This window comes from Manis javanica, chromosome 2 (genome assembly GCF_040802235.1).
Source record: "Manis javanica isolate MJ-LG chromosome 2, MJ_LKY, whole genome shotgun sequence".
In the NCBI taxonomy this organism is placed as follows: domain Eukaryota; kingdom Metazoa; phylum Chordata; class Mammalia; order Pholidota; family Manidae; genus Manis; species Manis javanica.
The window spans coordinates 130,190,273-130,213,145 of record NC_133157.1 but is presented as its reverse complement, the minus strand read 5'-3'; the positions used below and the strand labels follow the sequence as shown (position 1 = coordinate 130,213,145).

Sequence of the window (22,873 nt, the reverse complement as noted above, 5' to 3'; positions counted from 1 at the left end):
AAACATCGTAACATCCGTATTTTCTGTACTCTGTGCCTACTGGTTGTACAGATAAGAAACAGTCATCTGAAAATAGAGGTGGAACCAGAGAGAATGTTAGTTGTTTCTAGATGAATAATAATTCTGTTTGAAGATTGCTTTCAGCCTCCAAATGAACCAAGAATTGTCCTCCAGGTCAAGACACCAACAGAGGACGCCTCAGTTGAAGCTCACATGAGGTCTTACTGCAACTTTCCTTGTGCTTCATTACATTAAAGTTTCAGCAAAATGACAACATAACTATGTGCATTTCATACATGCATAAAAAGTGGCAATATTTCCGAAGTATAAATGGGCTTTTCTTTGTCTTAACATTTCCTTGAATTTTCCCTGAATATTTCACTTAATATCAACAAGATGGTTGGTAGTTTTTAAATAAGAATTGACAGTTGGAATATCTTACAGGACCTTCCAAACTGAAAATATTCACACATTTGATTTCAGAGAAGATAGGTTAGGAGAGAAGTCTCAGAAGTCTTATATACAGTGAAACCACCTTTCTTATTTACAGTAATAAATAAGATATTTTCAAAGAAATGGTGGTTAATATAACCTATCACAAATCTTAGTTTTAATTTTTATTGAAAAATATTCTGAGTTTCTTAAGTGACAAAACTAATTCAAACAAAATTGAAGCTGTGCTTACTGGATAAAAGTGGATAAGCATTAATGTGTTTAATATTTTTATCATGAGTTTCCTTCAAATAATATACAGGGCATTCAAATTAGTTAAATACTCAGTACAAGCCTATCCTTTATTAGGTCCTTTGAATTAAATGTTCTTAATAAATGGATTTTTGAAATTTTAAAATAGAAAATATTTAAAAGAAAAATTTGAAGTTATTTGAATCCTTACAGATATATAAATTTAATTCTATATGAATTGGGTATTTTATATGTAGATATTAAAAGAGTGGAAAAGTTATTTTAGAAATACATCTTTTTTAAAACTTGACAATTATAGAGAAACAAATAGAAATTAAAATGTCTTTAATCTCACCACTCAGAAATCACCAGTTAACAATTTGTTATCTTTCCCTTAGAAGCATTGTGTCTAATCTAGGTTCTCTTTCAACCTTCATTAGGAAGTGCCCTCTCTAAACCTTTGTAACACTTCAGTACTTAGAGTTTAATAATTTTCAAACTCACCCTACCAAAGTTCATGCTGGCCTATTTGTAATTCCCCACACACATTTTATCATTTTGCATGCCTTTGCCCATGTTCCCTCTGCTGAAAATATCTTCCCCTTCCCTTGTCTTCTGGTAAACTTGTGCTTTTCCTTCCGAATCCAGTTTCTGTCACCTTCTCTGAGAAGACTTCTTTGCCCTACTCCTCTTCCCCTATAGAGTGAAGTACTCCATCCCTTTATAATTCTGCTTTACCTTATAAATCTGTTATTACATCTTATCATATTATGTGGCAGTTTTTTATTTGCATGTGTTTCCATGCTAAATTGTGTGTTTTTAAAAGGGCACTTTAAGAAACGATACATAAGAGGGAACTTGATAATATGGGTGAATGCTGTAACCACAATGTTGCTCATGTGAAACCTTCATAAGATTATATATCATGATAACTTAGTAAAAAAAAAAAGATACATAAAAATTAAGCACATTTGTTGAGCTAGATTTCTGTGTAGAGAACAATGACTATTGGCTTAAGTCCTCAAATATCTTGAAACCTATTTTAATACTTCTTTACAAATACTCTTTATTTCCTATTTTTTGAAAACTTTGTATTATGGAAATTTTCAAACATAAAGGCATGAAACTAGGAATAAATTGCACAAAGAAAGCAAAAAGGCTCACAAACACATGGAGACTTAACAACATGCTCCTAAATAATCAATGGATCAACAACCAAATCAAAATAATTGAGAATGGCAATTCTGCTGGAACAGTCCACCAAAAGAAACTCCCTATAGACATCATCACAAGCAGCCTCCTCACTTGGGTACTACCATGTGGAAGCTGAGTACATATGGTATATTTTATTCATTTTTGTAAAGCGTTCTGTTTTCTGTTTACTAATTGGGATGTCATAGTATTTAGCTGTCAGGTTTTGTGTTTTGTTTTGTTTTTAACTTTTGGGGAAATTTTATGTGAAGAGGAATTGGTGTGTATGTGTGTTTATCAAATACACACACACGCACACATACAGTGCACGTGGTAAAAAGAAACTAGATGGGTATTTTCTGAAAACTGCAAAAACAATTCAGCCATGTGGCTTGAGTCATCACTTTTGGACAACTCTGTCCTAAGAAATTTGTGAAAAGATCTAAAGCCTTTCTCTGTATACCCCAGGTTCTTATGAGCCACTCACAGCAGGCAGCATATGCTAAAACAAGTTGTTATGGAAACACACCTGTATCCCCTCACCAATGTATTTTGTTTATTAAATAAATGTATTTTGTCTGACTTTTGTTTATTAAATTGGCCTCATTTGGAGTAGGAAAAAGGACTAATTGTGAAGGAAAAAATGGATACATTGTACATCATCAGCATTAAAAACTTTTGCTCATTAAAGTCATCAGTAAGAAAATGAAGAGGTAAGTCACAGTTCTTGAGAAAAAATACACAATACATAAATTTAAGAAAGGATTTATATCCATAATATATAATTCCTATGACACTGTGAGAGAAAAACAATCAACCTAATTTTAAAACAAGTGGAAGACTTGAACAGACACTTAACTCAGAAAGATATAAACGCCAAAAAGCACATGAAAAAGTACTCAACATCAAGGAAGGCAAATTAACTATGAGATGCCATGTATACCCATTAGAATGGTTAAATATTAAAAGGTGGACATTGACAAATGCCGATGGGTGTGTAATATGGTACAACGACTTTGGAAAAGGGATTGGCAGCTTATTCTAAAGTTAAACTGGTCAGACAGATCCCCCATATCCCAAATTTGGGTTCTTGTGATGACTGGGAGATCTCTACTTAGATCAGGATGCCAAAACAAGTTATCCTGATTTACCCAACATAGGTTTTGGAAATTCTGAATTATTTAATGCCCACTGTGTAAGACATTGCCAGTACTCAGAACACTGAGGAATAATCCTTCCCAGGTGGAGAGCAATAGTTACGTTTACAACAAAAACTTCTATGAAGGAAGCACCGCAGATTCTTTCTAAGACAGACCAAGACAGGCATGCAATTCTTGAGAATAATGCTTGCAAGGTTGAATACATGTTTTCAGGGTATACAAACATGCTGATGTTTCTTCCTCAGTTCTACTGTTAATTTGATTCTCACTTTACCGCAGCAGACTAATTCATGAAAAGAACTATAGTCAGGTACAGATACATTTCTAGGACATTTAAAAGCTTTGTTTTATTTAAAGATCGGGAAATTCCATGGAATAGTGACATACTTCCTGTGACATGCCTGAGCTTAACCATATGTACAATGAAAGATATATTACCTAAGAATGACACCAGTGAATGACTAGCCTTTAATGAAAAACAAGGTATGTTTATGCACTGACAAGCCATCATTATAAAGGATCATATATTCTTATGTAGTAATAACACAGGAACCGCAGAGGGGAAGCATGGGTCTCTGAATCTTGAGATGAACCCTTAAATTCACCTTGGGATGGTTCTTTACATTGATTTTGACCAATATACAGAAAAGGACTTAGCATTAATTGAGCACTTGCTCTGTACCAGGTACTGTATCAGGCATTTAAAAAATCTGACCAGCCTGAGAACTTGGCCAAAGTCACATAGGTGATTAAGTGGTGAATCCAGAATCCAAACATACATTTGTTCCCTCCCTCCTACAGCAAGTCCTGGGCTTTGCATTCTGTAGCACCAACAGGGGTTGCTATGAGAGCTATTTTTTTCAAGAAACATTTTCATATGAGAGAGTAAGAACCTTACAGAGAGTCTACATCTTTATCCTAAAAATGTTTATGAAACAGAAGGGAAATACTTCAAGGAAGAAATACACTTTGAAATTCCTGATAAAAAAAATAACATGGATACAACAAAACAAACAAACAAAAACCCAGATAAATGCAGAGGACAAACTGGTGGTTGCCAGGAGGGTGAAGATGAAGGGATCAAAAGTGTACCTTTTATAACTTCCAGTTATAGAATAAGTAAATCACGGGGATGAAGGCACAGCACGGGGAATCAGTAATACTGTAATGACTTGGTATGGTGACAGATGGGTGTTAGGTAACTACCCTGACAGTGGCGAACATTTTGTAATGTAATAAATTTGGGATTACTGTGTTGGACATCTGAAACTATTATGTCAACTATACTTCAAAAAAAATTAACATGGTTACATTTACAGGAAAGCTCATAATGCTTTTAAGGTAAATTAAACTCTACAGTGGGTTTTTAAACTCAGATACAAAGTTTGGAGATGGGCAAGTACTTGGGAATCTATTAGAAAAGTGATTATAAAAGAGTTCAAGATAAACTGATTAATGACAAAACAATTAGGGTTATATTCCTGGACAGAATATACTGTAAGTCTTGTTATCTGCTGTTTGTAATATTTTCACATGTAATCAGACATATCTTAAAGTCCTAGATATTCCTGGCTTAGTGTTCACTCCTGTATTGTTACCGTATTGTTACTTTTCACACCACAGTTCCATATTCACTGTAGGCACATGACACTTGTTAAGTGAATAAGATATTAACCAAAAGAAGTTTCTTTTTTATAAAATCAGCCGTTAAGGAGATTTTATTAAAGGAAGGAGAGAAGCAAAGTTCCCACACATTTTACAACTTGGATAATTAATCTGTTGGAAATTAAAGGTGGATTATACTTCGTTGCTATTAAATCCACTATCTACATTTCATGAAGGGATACATGTTTCAGTGGCCCAAAGACATGGATTTTATAAACATGCATTTAACTAAATGCATATGTGAATAGCATTCTATACAAAGATCTCATGTGAATAGCACTCTATACAAAGAGTTGTTTGGTTAGATATCAACCTATTATTACTTACTGGATAGAATAAATTCAATACAGCAAAGAATAAAAGCAAAGAACAAAAGAATAAAAGTACCTAGGTTTTTGTTGTACTGAAGTTTTGGCAACTGGGAGATCAAAAACAGAAAGTTGACAACTGGGAAATAGGGTAAGCGCTTTGTTGTTATGTATATCTAGAAAGAGAAAGGTAAGAAAAGTTATTGCACAATACCGCAGAACACATTTTCAAATGGAAAGCTTCCATTTTATTTCAGTTTACTCTTCAGACTACCTAAGACTAGAATGGTTCCATTAACTTACTGACTTCTGAGTTTTGTATAACATCACTGACCTCCCAAACATAAATACCTATAAAATAATGAACGCTTCTGGGAAGGGAACAACCTTGCTTAGAGATTAGCAGTTACTTTCCCTCTGAATCCTCTTAATGTCAGTAACAATGGGATGGGGACAAAGGGTGATGAGCAAGGGGGGGAAAGCCAAATGCCACAGTCAAGGCAAAGTGGGGGGAGGTCAGAGGCAGAAAGGAGGAGCAGCGGTCCACAGAGTAGTGAGCAGGAGTTCATCATGAAAAGCGGGTGACGTCTCGGGCGCTGTTTGCTGTCCCCTGGGCAACGTCACAGAGCAGCTTCCTGCCTGGTTCCCACGGCAGTCAGGGTCTACCCAGCCAGCCCCAATTCCCTGGGAGGCAGGGGGGGGGCATTCCGGTGTGGACACCGGTCCGGGTCCAGGGTGATGGCCGGGCTCCAAGGCTTGCTAGTGTGGAGCCCGGGGGAGTCACCAGCCTCCAGGCCAACCCGACAGTGGCACATCTGACGCAGCTGCTGTGAGCTCAGGTGGAATCACCCACGGTCAAGGCTAGCACAGTGCTTGGCATGTAGTAAGCCCTCAGAGTAACATCAGCTGCTACACAGGCTCATAATCCTTCCCCCAAAACTCAGGGGATTGCAGAGATTTCAGAACTTCACTTTTCCTAGATAGTGAAAAGGCAAACAGGGCCCAGGGTCTCACCCTATAATCCATGATGCAGCAGCTACATTCGACTGTCAGGCCAGAGGATGTTGGAGCCCAGCTGTCTCTCCGAGGGGCCTTCCTTTAGATTTCTTTAAATAACCAGAGCCTTGTGTCATTTCCATTTTGATAAGAAAGGAGCTCTGAATCCTCGAGCTCTACCTAACGTTTGAGATTGTGATGACAAAGCTGTTTCCTCCTTCCTCCCAGGTCTTGTCAGCAGCCTGTGATTCCTCTGGACTCAGGAGTGTGGGCGGCAAGGATAACAACCAATAAAATTAACGAGCACTTCTTCTGTGTCAGGTTCAGGGCTACGACCTTTCTGTGTGCTCTCTTTCACCCTTATAATTGCTCTTTGATCTACAAGGCATTTGACTCTCATTTTACAGATGAGATAACTGAGGTGCATGTAGGCCTGATTCCAACACCATATCCTTAACCACCATTTTAATGGTTCTAAAATGTTGGCCTAGGAACCTTGAATCACCATAAAGTGTGTTAAAAATCAGATGCCACAGAGTTTGGGTAGGTCTAGAGTAGAGGCCTAGCCTCTGCAATTTTAATAATCTCCACACATGATAGTGCCCAATTCTAGGAACCAGCACATATTTTACTGAAGTGATGCTTGGGAGGAAGTTAAAAGAGACTCAGGAGCTAGGGAGGCTTAAATATGGAAGTAAACAGGAAGAACAAGAGGATTTCCAGAACTACATTCTATTTTTAGGCGTCAAAGTGTCCTGCTTCCATCACCCAGTGCTGGCATTTTGACTATGTCACTTGAGAGGCTCCTGATATGTGGATGAAATACAGGTATGACAGGGAAATCCTAACCATTTTCAATCCTTTCTGCAAATATTAACATGGCATGAGGGATAGTTTTCTAAAAGGGCTTCAGTGATCAACTCATGGGTACCAGGAAAGGAGCAGTTACAAAACATTTTGGATCATTTACTCTTTTTGGCTCATGACTCACAGATAAGACTCATTTCTTCTGGAATTTGTGGGATAACTTTATGTAGCTTGTCAAGTTCCTAAGTTTTGAGAGCCACACACAATAAGCCTGAATTTGAAGGACAGTACAAAGAAGCCATCTCATTAAAACACAACTTATCAATTAAACTGCATACACAGCTGGGCAAAGAAGAAAAGAGAACCCTCTTTTCCCGGGTAATTCCACCAATCATTCCACTCAGTGAGCATGTGTCAATGGGTGAACCTGAGACATGATATGAACCTGCTCTTCCTTTATGTGGTCTTAGTAACTGTTTCATCAGAGGCTCAATAGAAGTAAAAGGAGAAGTAGCTTAGTTGAACTTGCTTAGAGAGGCCACATGCAAGCCTCTCCAACATATCACCTAAAATATCCTAAGGGCAGTTCTGATTATATGAGACTTTCGCCCATGTGACCAAGCTATGCTGTTTGCCCTTGAATGGCACAGTGCTTAAGAGTTGGGCTCCACTAGAGGGTATTATGCTCAGTGAAATAAGCCAGGTGGAGAAAGACGAGTATCAAATGATTTCACTCATCTGTGGAGTATAAGAACAAAGACAAACTTAAGGAACTAAACAGCAGCAGACTCACAGAACCCAAGAATGGACTAATAGTTACCAATGGGAAAGGGACTGGGGAGAATGGGTGGGAAGGGAGGTAAGGGGTAAAAAGGGGCATGATGATTAGCACATATAAAGTGGAGGTTGGGGGGCACGGGGAAGGCAGTATACCACAGAGAAGACAAGTAGTGATTCTATAACGTCTTACTACGCTAATGAACAGTGACTGTAATGGGGTATGTGGGGGGGACTTGATAATGGGGGGAGTCTAGTAACCATAATTGATACCAAATATAAAATTCATACCAAATAGGGATCACGGGAAGATGGCAGCATGAGTAGTTCAGAGGAAATCTCCTCAAAACATATACATTTATGAAAATACAATAAATACAACTATTCCTAAAAGAGACACCAGTGGATGCAGTACAACAGCCAGGATACATCTACATCTGTGAGAACTCAACATCACATGAAGGGGATAAGACACAAGCTGCGGCCAGGCGGGACCCAAACACTCCCCCACCCCAGAACCTGGTGGGAAGAAAGGAGTCAGAATGGGGAGGGAGTGAAAGCCCAGGACTGCTAAACAACCAGCTCTAGAAATCCGCACCCGGAGCGCAGATTCAACTTGCACGGGGTGCTGGATATTTGGGAAATGAAAAAGCAAAACCCATGGCAGGTCCCCACAACTGGCACCCCGGACACAAAAGAAAAGTGAGTGCTTTCTGCAAGTCTTAAAGAGACAGGGACCCCATAACTGGATGAAGTCATCCCTGCACACATAGCCAGCAGCTGGGAATCCCAGGGAACCTTAGGTGTCCTAAACCCCAGGGAGGCAGCACAGCTCTAAAGGCCCTCATGGCACTAAGGAGCCTGCCAGTCATTCCTCCAACTGGCGCAGACCCTGACACACCGGCCCAGTAGCGGGAGAGTGGTAGCGCATGCCGGGGACGGCTGTGCCGGAAGGGACCAGGATCAGATCGTGTGCATCAACAGCGCCAGAGGAGACCAAGAGAGACTTATGCGAGCCCACAGTGGTGGCAACTGAACAGCCTGGGTATGGCTCACGCACACTGGCAGCAGTGGAGCCAGAGGAGCCCAGTAGAGGCCCGTGCAGGAGAGCCCCACGTACACCTGCAGCAGAGCCAGAGGGAGCAGGCATGCTCCCAGCAGCCGACCAGAATACCAGCCATACACACAGCCGCCCAGGGCAGATCCAAAGGCTGCTGCTGGCACACAGCTGCCCGGCAGGGGCGCCGCTATCATGGAGGAGCCCCCCTGGCGTGCCTGCCACTCCCTGCAAGGCTCCGCACTGCTCTGACAGAGACCCCGCCCACAGCAGCTTAGGGGACTAACCTGGTGGCTGCTCCAGGAGTGCAGGTAACGGACACAGGCAGCAGAGAAGGGCAAGGCATCAAGCAAGCAGGAAAGGACATTCTTCTCCCAGCTGACACACCCGCAACCTGCCTACAGCCACCGCTATCACCATGAAAAGGCAAAAAAATTTACTCCAGACCAAGATAGTGCAGACAACACCTTAGAGAGGAGCTGCAGAGACAGACCTAACCAGTCGCCCTGAAAAAGAACTCAAAATAAAAATCATAAACATGCTGACAGAGCTGCAGAGAAATATGCAAGAGCTGAGGGATGAAGGCTTTAGGGAGATTACAGAAGTGAAACAAACTCTGGAAGGATTTATAAGCAGAATAGATAAGATGCAAGAGGCAATTGATGGAATAGAAACCAGAGAACAGGAACACATAGAAGCTGACGCAGAGAGATAAAAGGATCTCCAGGAATGAAACAATATTAAGAGAACTGTGTGACCAATCCAAAAGGAACAATATCCGCATTATAGGGGTACCAGAAGAAGAAGAGAGAGAAACAGGGATAGAAAGTGTCTTTAAAGAAATAATTGCTGAGAACTTCCCCAAACTGGGGGAGGAAATAGTTCTCAGACTATGGAGGCACACAGAACTCCCGAGAGATGAAACCCAAAGAGGACAACACCAAGACACATAATAATTAAAATGGCAAAGATCAAGGACAGGGACAGAGTATTAAAGGCAACCAGAGAGAGAAAAAAGGTCACCTACAAAGGAAAACCCATCAAGCTATCATCAGACTTCTCAACAGAAACCCTACAGGCCAGAAGAGAATGGCATGATATGTTTAATGCAATGAAACAGAAGGGCCTTGAACCAAGGATACTGTATCCAGCACGATTATCATTTAAATATGAAGGAGGGATTAAACCATTCCCAGACAAGCAAAAGTTGAGGGAATTTGCCTCCCACAAACCACCTCTACAGGGTATCTTAGAGGGACTTCTCTAGATGGGAGCACTCCTAAAAAGACCACAGAACAAAACACCCAACATGTAAAGAATGGAGGAGGAGGAAAAAGAGGGAAAGACATAATCATCAGGCTGTGTTTATAACAGCACAACAAGCGAGTTAAGTCAGACAGTAAGGTAGTAAACAAGCTAACCTTGAACCTTTGGTAACCACTAATCTAAAGCCTGCAATGGCAATAAGTACATATCTTTCAATAATCACCCTAAACGTAAATGGACTGAATGCACCAATCAAAAGACCCAAAGTAATAGAATGGATAAAAAAAGCAAGACCCATCTATACACTGCTTACAAGAGACTCACCTCAAACCCAAAGACATGCACAGATTAAAAGTCAAGGGATAGAAAAAGATATTTCATGCAAACAACAGGGAGAAAAAAGCAGGTGTTGCAATACTAGTATCAGACAAAATAGAATTCAAAACAAAGAAAGTAAGAGATAAAGAAGGACATTACAGAATGATAAAGGACTCAGTCCAACAAGAGGATATAACCATTATAAACATATATGCACCCAATACAGGAGCACCAATATGTGAGAAACAAATCCTAACAGAATTAAAGGAGGAAATAGAATGCAATGCATTCATTTTGGGAAACTTTAACACACCACTCACTCCAAAGGACAGATCCACCAGACAGAAAATAAGTAAGGATACAGACGCACTGAACAATACACTAGAACAGATGGACCTAATAGACATCTATAGAACTCTACATCCAAAAGCAACAGGATATACATTCTTCTCAAGTGCACATGGAACATTCTCCAGAATAGACCACATACTAGGCCACAAAAAGAGCCTCAGTAAATTCCAAAAGATTGAAATCCTACCAACCAACTTTTCAGACCACAAAGGTATAAAACTAGAAATAAATTGTACAAAGAAAGCAAAAGGCTCACAAACACATGGAGGCTTAACAACATGCTCCTAAATAATTAATGGATCAGCAACCAAATTAAAATGAAGATCCAGCAATGTATGGAAACAAATGACAACAACAACACCGAGCCCCAACTTCTGTGGGATGCAGCAAAAGCAGTCTTAAGAGGCAAGTATATAGCAATCCAGGCATATTTAAAGAAGGAAGAACAATCCCAAATGAATAGTCTAATGTCACAATTATCGAAATTGGAAAAAGAAGAACAAATGAGGCCTAAGGTCAGCAGATGGAGAGACGTAATAAAGATCAGAGATAAAATAAATAAAATTGAGAAGAATAAAACAATAACAAAAATCAATAAAACCAAGAGCTGGTTCTTTGAGGAAATAAACAAAATAGATAAGCCTCTATCAAGACTTATTAAGAGAAAAAGAGAGTCAACACACATCAACAGAATCAGAAACGAGAAAGGAAAAATCATGACGGATCCCACAGAAATACAAAGAATTATTAGAGACTACTATGAAAACCTATATGCTAACAAGCTGGAAAACCTAGGAGAAATGGACAACTTCCTAGAAAAATACAACCTTACAAGGTTGACCCAGAAAGAAACAGAAAATCTAAACAGACCAATCACCAGCAACAAAATTGAATCACTAATCAAAAATCTACCCAAGAACAAAACCCCCAGGCCAGATGGATTTACCTCGGAATTTTATCAGACATACAGTGAAGACATAACAACCATTCTCCTTAAAGTTTTCCAAAAAATAGAAGAGGAGAGAATACTCCCAAACTCATTCTATGAAGCCAGCATCATCCTAATACCAAAACCAGGCAAAGATCCCACCAAAAAAGAAAACTACAGACCAATATCCCTGATGAACATAGATGCAAAAATACTCAACGAAATATTAGCAAACCGAATTCAAAACTACATCAAGAGGATCATACAGCATGACCAAGTGGGATTCATCCCAGGGATGCAAGAATGGTACAACATTCGAAAATCCATCAACATCATCCACCACATCAACAAAAAGAAGGACAAAAACCACATGATCATCTCCATAGATGCTGAAAAAGCATTCGATAAAATTCATCATCCATTCATGATAAAAACTCTCAACAAAATGGGTATAGAGGGCAGGTACCTCAACATAATAAAGCCCATATATGATAAACCCACAGCCAACATCATACTGAACAGCGAGAAGCTGAAAGCTTTTCCTCTGCGATCGGAAACAGGACAGGGATGCCCACTATCCCCACTGTTATTTAACATAGTACTGGAGGTCCTAGCCACGGCAATTAGACAAAACAAAGAAATACAAGGAATCCAGATTGGTGAAGAAGAAGTTAAACTGTCACTATTTGCAAATGACATGATATTGTACATAAAAAACCCTAAAAACTCCACTGCAAAACTACTAGAACTAATATCGGAATTCAGCAAAGTTGCAGAATACAAAATTAACACACAGAAACCTGTAGCTTTCCTATACACTAACAATGAACTAATAGAAAGAGAAATCAGGAAAACAGTTCCATTCACAATTGCATCAAAAAGAATAAAATACCTAGGAATAAACCTAACCAAGGAAGTGAAAGACCTATACCCTGAAAACTACAAGACACTCTTAAGAGAAATCAAAGAGATCACTAACAAATGGAAACTCATCCCATGCTCCTGGCTAGGAAGAATTAATATTGTCAAAATGGCCATCCTGCCCAAAGCAATATACAGATTTGATGCAATCCCTATCAAATTACCAACAGCATTCTTCAATGAACTAGAAGAAATAGTTCAAAAATTCATATGGAACCGCCAAAGACCCCAAATAGCCAAAGCAATCTGGAGAAATAAGAATAAAGTGGGGGGGATCTTGTTCCCCAACTTCAAGCTCTACTACAAAGCCACAGTAAGCAAGACAATTTGGTACTGGCACAAGAACAGAGCCACAGACCAGTGGAACAGATTAGAGTCTCCAGACATTAACCCAAACATATATGGCCAATTAATATACAATAAGGGAGCCATGGACATACAATGGGGAAATGACAGTCTCTTCAGCAGATGGTGCTCACAAAACTGGACAGGTACATGTAAGAGAATGAAACTGGATCACTGTCTAACCCCATACACAAAAGTAAACTCCAAATGGATCAAAGACCTGAATCTAAGTCATGAAACCATAAAACTCTTAGAAAAAAACATAGGCAAAAATCTCATGGACATAAACATGAGTGACTTCTTCATGAACATATCTCCAAGGGCAAGGGAAACAAAGGCAAAAATGAACAAATGGGACTATATCAAGCTAAAAAGCTTCTGTACAGCAAAGGACACCATCAATAGAACAAGAAGGTATCCTACAGTATGGGAGAACATATTCATAAATGACAGATCCAATAAAGGCTTGACATCCAAAATATATAAAGAGCTCACATGCTCAACAAAGAAAAAACAAATAATCCAATCAAGAAATGGGCAGAGGACCTGAATAGACAGTTCTCTAAAGAAGAAATCCAGATGGCCAACAGGCACATGAAAAGATGCTCCACATTGCTAATCATCAGAGAAATGCAAATTAAAACCACAATGAGATATCACCTCACACCAGTAAGGATCGCCATCATCGAAAAGACAAACAACAACAAATGTTGGCGAGGCTGTGGAGAAAGGGGAACCCTCCTACACTGCTGGTGGGGATGTAAATTAGTTCAACCATTGTGGAAAGCAGTATGGAGGTTCCTCAGAATGCTCAAAATAGAAATACCATTTGAACCAGGAATTCCACTTTTAGGAATTTACCCTAAGAATGCAGCACTCCAGTTTGAAAAAGACAGATGCACCCCTATGTTTATCACTGCACTATTTACAATAGCCAAGATATGGAAGCAACCTAAGTGTCCATCAGTAGATTAATGGATAAAGAAGATGTGGTACATATACACAATGGAATATTACTCAGCCATAAGAAAAAAACAGATCCTAGCATTCGCAACGACATGGATGGAGCTAGAGGGTATTGTGCTCAGTGAAATAAACCAGGTGGAGAAAGATAAGTACCAAATGATTTCACTCATCTGTGGAGCACAAGAACAAAGGAAAACTGAAGGAACAAAACAGCAGCAGAATCACAGAACCCAAGAATGGACTAATAGTTACCAAATGGAAAGGGACTGGGGAGAATGGGTGGAAAGGGAGGGATAAGGGGGGGAAAAAGAAAGAGGGCATTACGATTAGCATGTATAGTGCATGGGGGGCACAGGGAGGGCTGTGCAACACAGAGAAGACAAGTAGTGATTTTACAGCATCTTACTACACAGATGGACAGTGACTGTGAAGAGGTATGTGGGAGGGACTTGGTGAAGGGGGGTGCCTAGTAAACATAACGTTTTTATGTAATTGTAGATTAATGATGCCTAAATAAATAAATAAATAAATAAATAAATAAATAAATCTTTCCTACCCAAATCCCAAGCATAGCCAATATGTTCATGGAGAAGCATATCAAATTGTCAAGGGTGACAAAAATGAACAATCAGCTTTGCATTTAAAATAGAATAACATATCATTTCAAACAGTTCTATTGTTTCAAATAGTTTCACACCTCAGTCCCTTATGCATGTGCCTTCCTCACAAACTGCCTGCGACTCTTACTAAATTGACATCATTTTGACTGATAATACTCTTGTATTTCTTGCGCTTTTCTCATTTTCGTTTTTTAGCAGGTGGTTGGAACCACTCATTTCTGGCCTGCGCTGTAACTGCCTAGAGTTCAGGCTCACTGTCTGTCTAGATGTCGGGCTTTGGAGGGGCCGCTGAACCACTAGTGTGCTCGTCCCTGACAGCAGGTTCAGCTGTGGCTTCCTGAAATTGCTGCGCCCACTGTCATGGGGTAATTCTCTTGCTACTGTAGGGATGGCTTGTTTTTTTCCTGGCTTGCTCATCTCAGAGAATTTTAGAACAGGAGGAGAGCTGAGATTACCTGCTTTCCTTTTTCACTTCATTGATTTGGAAACAGGCCCAGGCAGGCCTGGTGGGTTCCAAAGTTTGATCCTGGGACCAGCAGCATCAGCCTCTCCTGGTTAGTGTTTGGCAGTATGAATTCTCAGGCCCCACCCTGCACATAGGGAATCTGAAACTCGAGGGGTAGTGCCCAGCAATCTGCATTTTAAGCAGTCCTCCAGAGGATTCTGATTCATGCTTTGGCTTAAGAAGCACTAGCTTGAACAATTTGTCTGAGGCCATGCAGCTGCCAGCCAGACACAAACTCAAGTTTCCTGACATCCAATTTAGAGCTTTTCCTGCTCCATTGCTCTGCTTCTGCCCCTTCCTGATCTCACACTCATTGGATCCCCCACACCCCAACACCCTCGGCATTCTTTCAGAAGCTTGGTGTTTATTCGTTTAGTTTTAAGGAGGCCCAGTCTAGCCACCATTCCTACCCTGTCAGCTTGCTGAGAGATCTAAGTTCAGAGCTATTACCTAATTATATTAACTTCATGCCTAAGGATTTTAACAGCGATTTCTTCAAATGGAAGTTTTAATTTGACCAGGAATCCTCGCCCTGAGCAGAGGTATTGTTAGTTCTCCTGGTTCATAGATTTTCCTTTGCTTTTCAAGCAAAGTTCAGCAGCTGAGCAGATGCATTTTCTTGGACTCTTCTGAGTAGACAAGAAAGGCTTTTGCCTTTCATGAGCAATTTTCTTTTTCTAGTGACAGTTTTTATCTTATGCTGACAAAACCACACATCAGGATTACCCTTTTCAACTTCATTCTCAGAGCACCAGCCTCAGTGCCCCTCATGGATCCTCCGTGTTGAGAGGATGAGGTCCTCCTAAACCCCTGAGGCTCCCTCTGTCTCAGGGCACCTGAGGCAGGACTGACCCCCTTGCCTGACCCTCCTCTGCTGTTCCGGGATAACCTCCACGCAGTCGAGTCTCCAAGAGGGATCCACTGCGGTTGATCTCCCTTCCCTGCCTGGGTTTCTCTGGGCTTGCATTTTCAGGCTAGAAGCCTGCTGTGGTCACCAGGCCCTGACTGGAAGCTGTGTGTTTTATGGCTTTTTTCTTCCATGAAAGAAGTTTGCACAAGGACTGAATGGCACTTTTGAGCTCAACCAGTCTTCTGCTGGGTGTAAGGCTTAACTTGGGCCCAGGAATCTCTGAGCCATGGAATGTTTCCCTTCCTCACCCTTCTGGTCCTTCTCCTTCCCAGGGGAGCCCTTTCAGTCTGGACCTGCTCCAGCGGTTAACCCAGGCCTCACCCAATCTGGAGAGCTCTTGGGAGGCAGGAGTCTTCTAGGTCTGAACTCTGGAATAAGGTATACCCTGGGGAGACCCTGAACCACGCTCAAGCCCATCTCAAGGGGCCCAAAGGGCCTCCCTCCACCTGGCTGCCCAAGGACCCACCAGGGTGAGCCTGGCCCTGGGAACTGGCCAAACCCTGATGGACCACAGGGAGAGAGAGGGGAAGATTTCAGGAAATTTCTCCTTGGTGTTTGGATCCATGACATTTGTCAACTTGAGGGTAAATTTCAATACTGAAACTGTCAATATTAATACTTATTCAGTGCCTCTGGTCTTAGATTTAAATGATTACATCTTGCATGGTGATTCTGTTAACATGACAACCTGCTGTGGAGTCCCCCTTGATATGTAAAGAAGGACAAAGATAATAATAATAAAAATGTATGGTGTACGTGCTGTGGGTTCCCAAAGGAGGCACTTTACAGACATTGCCACCAATCCTTCTATTCAACCAACAGGGTGGACACTACTAGCCTTGTCCCAGTGAGGAGACAGAGGATGAGATTAACAATTTGCACAGGTAAAACACTTACTAGGTGAGGAAATTCAGTGCCATTTTCTTTTTTCTGTGGAGGTTTGGTATAGTGGTTGAGACCTCAACTCTTAAGTCAAACTGCCAATTTCCAGCCATAGCTGGCCATGCAGTATTACAAGACTGAGCTATCCTCAAGCTCCCTGTACCTCAGTTTCCCCATCCATAACATAATAATGGCATCTATTTCATAAGCTGATACCAAGATTTAAAGAATTAGTATACATTAAGTACTTAAAAAGTGCCTGGCGCAATCACTGTGTGTATGTTGGCTACTGTGAAAACGCGAAGCTGCAAAAAAGCAGTTTCACATTATTGGCCAAATGAGCGAATCCTCTAAAGTAGGTTTTTGGACATGTCTAATACTCATTTTATGGCTTTTCTTTTCTTAGGGCTTGGTAATAAAACAATTCAGTGCTTAGTTAAAAGTCCAGGAGGGGAGATGTCATTTCTTCTTAGAACAAACACACCATTCATCACTCCTTTGTGCCCTCTCCTCCTCTCACACTCCTCTCAAAGTGCTCCCTGGCCACCCTGCACCTTTGTAACTCATGTGGCTGCAGATCACACAGCAGCCAGTGCTGAGTCCCATTTGCAGTACAAAGAGACTGCCAAGAAGGAATGGGCTTAATTAGTAAGAGATGTTCAAGGTAGAGCCTTTACAGACGAGCTAACTGGGCTCTGTTACAGGGAAGAAACAGGATGAAAGCCACTATCACAGGAGCCAGGATGATGCCTATGTTTCCATAGCCTTTGCCTGCCATATGATGTCCCAGCTTAGATGTCCCAGCTTCAGTTTCAGGGGGAGTTCAAAGCTGAGGTTTCTGCCTAGGAAGGGGCTTGGAGATTATGTTATCAGATCTGTAACAACTCTGGGCAGTTAACATGCCAACTAGGGGAAAATATAAGTGAAGAAAACAGAAACCCATCTCCCAGAGCTATAGGTGAGAAACAGACAGGGCAGTGGCCAATCCCAAATACATTTAGAGCACTATGGGGACACACTATTGACTGATGAATTTGGATGGTGAGATAGAAATAGCTAAACAGAGGTGGTATCAGCTCACCTGAGCTGGGACTTGCCCAGGTTTCCAGGTAAAAGGGAAGATTACCATGAGAGACAGAATCAGAAATCCCATTTGTGATGTTAGCATTGTCATTTGCCAGTTTTGTGGTATTGGGCAAGTCTCCACATCTCTGGGCGGTAGGTTTTCAAGGTCATGCATATTATTCTCAGTAACCTCCACAAATGTGCTAAGTTTCATCCAAAAGCTTGAAGAAAGAGATGGAGAATCTTCTCTAACAAATTATTAAAGGCTCCAGAGAGACTCTTTAGAGATGGGACCAATATTTATATGACTTAAACTGAGCTTTTGCATCCCTTAATTTGCATATCCTACCAAGCAGTTGGTGAGGATCTTGAAATCTGTGGCTATTCCACAGACAATTTGTAAACTACAATTAGGTGATTATTAACTATTTCCTGGGTTTATTTACAGACATTAGTGAAGCTTGCATCTTCTTTCTAGAATTGATCATCCGACTGGGAGTTTAGGGAAAATTCTTTGCCCAAACTCAATGTGTAAACTCTATTCTGAGATTTTTAATGTTGTTATGGTTCTTGAGGTTGAGTGAAGTTTGTTAGGGTTCTTGAGGGTGCATGGTATTTGATATGATAGGTAAACTGAGCTAAGTTGGTCATTTATTTGTTCAACAAATATTTAATGAGTCATGACTATGTTCCAGGCACTATACTAGATGCTGAGCTGGGAGTGGTGGTGGTGGCAGTGACCAAGGTAAATCCACCATGACAGTCAAAAGTCTACCTGTGTGATAACTAGTTCCCTGTGCATTTATAACAGGTCAGGATAAGTTTCATGATAGAAGTGTAGGAAGCATGGCAGAAACTGTTAGCACTCACTTATTTATCTGCTTTTGTACACTTCTCAGCCCCTTGCATTTGGTAAGGTGGTGTGATTAATTTTCACCAAAGGCATGTGAGTGGAAGTGATGTGTCATTTCCATCAGGGCATACCTCCTCCATGCTCTTACCTTGCCTTGATGACTTTGGAGACCATACATTCCAGAGAGCGTAGCTACAAGATGGAAGAGGGCAGCCTAGTCTGCTTCAGACTATGATGTGAATGAGAAATAGACTTGTAATGTCAATGTCATAAAAGACAAAGATGGACTATGACAATATTCCAGATTAAAGGAGGTAACTAAATGCAATATCTGTCCCTAGAACGGATTATGTACTGGAAGGAGAAAAATGTTACAAAGGACACAATCATATCAGATGACAAAATTAGAATACAAATATTAGATTAGATTTTTAGAAGTATTATGTTCATGTAAACCTGTCAAAATGACAATTGTGCTATGGTTATGTAAGCAGCTTCTCTATTTTTATGAAATACACACTGAAGTATTTGGGGTAAAGGGCCATAATTTGTGTAATTTACCCTCATATACTGACACAAGTGGGGGTAAATGAACAGGCAAATCTAGAAAAAGGGTATATGGATATTCCTTGTACAATTTTCAGTTTTGCAACTTTTTGTAAGTTTGAAATTATTTCCAAATTAAATGTTAAAAAAGAAAATGTTATTAAGTCACTAAGTGTTGGGATTTATTATTGCCACAGCATAGCCCACACTTTCTTGACTAGTATAGATGGAACTGAGAATACATTGCAGGCCTAACAAGTTAATTTAGTGGATGAGGGGAAAGTTTGTAGAGGAAGATGGTTTGAAAAATAAGTAGGAATTAACCAAATGAGGAGGGAGGAGTAATCCAAGCAGAAGAACTATATACAAGAAAGCCAGTAGTAGAAGAGAGTACAGTGAATTAGTGGAACAGGACAAATATGGCTAGGACATATAATTTGAGAAGGAAAGAGGTGAAAAATGAAGCTGGAGATGTAGACAGGGCCAGGTCGTGAAGGGCCTATAAGCCATGTTAAGGCATTTTTACTGAGGGCAGTGGAAAACCATGAAGAGTTTTAAGCAAGAGAATGGCATGGTAAGATTTACATTTTAAAATGGATTGGAAGGGAAGAAGACCATTTCAGCAGAGTTCAGTGGGGAAGTGGCTGTAGGGGTGGAGAGGTATGGGAGATGTGAGGTTTGAGAGTTAAGACATAAAGTCCATTGTCCTGGGTGATTTATGGTTGAGACCTGGGGGCTGAATAACTCTGTAATTCTGGCTTGGGGAATCTGGTAGATGGGGCTACCAGTCCCCCAAACTAAGAAACCCAGGAAGAGGGTTAGGTTTATTAGGGGAAAATAATTACTTCAGTTTGGACATTTCAGTTGAGATATCCAATGGAGTAATGGTCAAGAGATAGGTGAATGGGCAGGGAGCTCATAAAAGAGGTCAAGGCTACAGGTAGAGATGTGGGAGCTCTCAGTGCTTTTATGGGTATGGAGGAAGGCAGAGGGGAGAAGAAGGCTTAAGGCAGAACTTACAGGGACACTGGGTGTATGGATGGGTAGAGGACTTGATAATGAGCCTGAGTTTCTGCAGTGCCAGTGGAGATAGGCTATTGCCACCCTTGTGACTCAGTTTCTTCTCTTGAAAATTGGTCCTATTTCATCGCAATAGTGAAGCTCTTAGACAAGGGCTTAGTTTCAATTTGGGAGCTTCAAGATAGTGTGTTTTTATATTTACAAGGGATTTCTGCATGTTTAGTGGTTAATGTATTTCCTACAGAGATCTGTTGATACCTCACTTTATAGATAAGGTCATAGAATTCAAGCAGTTCTAAATGCTTTGCTCCAAGTTTCTCAGGGATTTGGCTGCCAGGCTAGGAATGGGATGCCCAGGTTTTGGCTTTTAGACTTAGTGTAAGTCTAGTATAGACAAGTTAGTTATTCAGAGGCCAGGACATGTTACAATACCTTCTTACATTCTTTTTGGGCTTTAATCCTCAATTTCTGTGATTCAACTAGCTGGTGCTCTCCTTTTCACAGATGCATATTTTGGAAACCTACATGGAAACACACATTTTTAGTCCATCAACTGACCACCAATCTTCAACTCCTGACTCCTACTCATGCTCCATGACTAAGTTCAGGTATGTTCCTGGAAGCATTGCTCACTTCTCCTCCCAGGCTGAGCTAAGTACCTATGGGCAAATTCCCAACATTCTAGTGACATGTTTCCTGTGGTTCTGTCTCACTAGGCTATGAGCACCTTGAGGGCCAGGACTGGGTCTGACTTGTTCATCTTTGAATTTCTAGTACAATGAGCAGTGCTCATAGAAAGTGCTCATACTCAGGATTTGCTCAACATAGCAGAACTAACTGAAAACAGATACTCCTTATTGAAGGGGCTGAAGGCTCAGATGGTTAGTTAGAACAACCATCTCCAACGTAAGTCACACATGTCTCAGAAGCTGCACAGGATGATACATGAGGGAGAAGAGAAATATTCAACTTCAGTTTAAGGACATAGCTACTATTTATCCCTTCATTTAAATTACTACTTTTGAGTATGTTTTATAATAGATGCATTTATTGGTATGGTTATATGTATATATATGTATTTATGTATATGAGTAATTATATTTGCATTTATATATGTTGGAGCTTCATGTTCAAAATTTGTATTTTGAGCATAGTAGGTTGTGAGTGTGGTTCCTTTGTGGGTATGTCATTGGCTATTTCACAGCTGCAGGACGATCCAGTGATCCCACTTTTGGGCATAGATCCATAGGAAATGAAGTCACCATCTCTAAGATTCAGCTGCCCCTTCATGTTCAGTATAGCATTAGTTATAATACTTAAGACATGGCAACAACCTGTCTGTTGATGGATGAGTGGATAAATAAAATGTGGTATATTTCTATCTTTTTCCATGAAAAAGGAAGGAAATCCTGCCATTTGTGACAATGTGGATGAACCTTGAGAGCATTATGCTAAGCAAAATGTCAGACAGCAGCATACTGGGTGATCTCACATATATGGATCTCAAAAGAAGCAAACTCATAAACACAGAGAGAAGGTTGGGGTTGCCAGGAGTTGGGGTGGTGAGGAATGGAGGTGGCTCAAGGGTACAAACTTCCAGTTATAAGGTGGATAAGCTCTGGGGATCTAAGGTACAGCATGGTGATTATGTTTAATAGTACTGTATTGTATACCTGAAATTTGCTGAGAGGAGATCTTAATTCAAACCACACCAAAAAAGGAAAAAGATAAAAATGTGAGAAGGATGCATTAACAGTCTTATTGTGGTGATCATTTCATAAAATATACATGTATCAAATGCACCACGTAGCACACCTTAAACTTACACACTGTTATAGGTCAATTATATCTCCATAAAGCTGGGGGGAAGGGCAGCCTGTAGACTTAGCCCCATATTCCCGTCAGCCTCCTTTCATGCAGTTGTCAGCGTTCAGAGTTGGACATTGAGCCCAAATCCCTCTTCTCTGTCAGTTTCTCCTTTGCACACCCACACTACCCTGCACAGTATTTGCCTTTGGCACAAACTAATTTGGCCTGGCTGGCAATTTAGTCTTACAGTATACAGGTGTCTAGTCATCTTTTATAAAACTAGCACACAGCAGACACCTAATTAATAATGATGATGATGGTAATAATATAGTGACGATTGAACTAGACACCTTCTGATAGAAGCACATCCCATGGGGACTGCTGTCTTCCTTTGGATCCATGTCTTTGTTCTAGGACTTGAGAGATGCCTGTGTGTGTCATGAAAATGAATATCCAGGTAAGCCAGCAGACCTGAGGGGCTGATATTGGTAGAACGGCTGGAACTTAATGCTTCCTGAGAAGATAGGAGGGAGGAAGAGAGAGAGAGAAAGGGGATGAAGGTAGGAATGAGAGATTTTGAAGGTAAGAATTTCCTGGAATAATGACTACTGTTGTATACTTTACAGGTCATTTAAACTTCAACTTCCACCCCCACAAGTAAAGTATTGACCTCCTTGTATAGATGAGAAAACTAGATCCCAGAAAGGTAAAGTAACTTGTTCAAGATCACACACTTAGCAAGTGGCAGAGCTAGGACAGACTCAGGTCTGAAGGACTAAAGCCGATGCTTTAAGCCCTCAATCTCACCCCTCAGGACACAGCAATTCTGAACAGTTAGCTTGATCATATAGTCAGGAAGCTCTGAGAGACCTGTAGGCCTTTCTTCCCACCTTAAACCAGAAAAACTAGAAGATGGTGCTGCA

General features: G+C 40.6%; 1 protein-coding gene across 18 annotated transcripts in view; it reads left to right on the top strand.

The window, feature by feature from the left end:
• The window catches only part of LOC140847879 (serine/threonine-protein kinase TAO1-like), a 210,763-nt gene extending 190,058 nt beyond the window's left edge, over positions 1–20,705 (top strand). For 16 of the 18 annotated variants that reach the window (XR_012128137.1, XR_012128138.1, XM_073229440.1 and 13 more), the window contains one exon: positions 134–2,457. The gene's annotated coding sequence lies outside the window, so the exon portion shown is untranslated. Of the gene's footprint in view, positions 1–133; positions 2,458–20,645 lie in introns of those variants that run through there. The other 2 variants (XM_073229435.1, XM_073229432.1) reach the window with 2 other exon arrangements.
• The last annotated feature ends 2,168 nt before the right edge of the window (positions 20,706–22,873 follow it).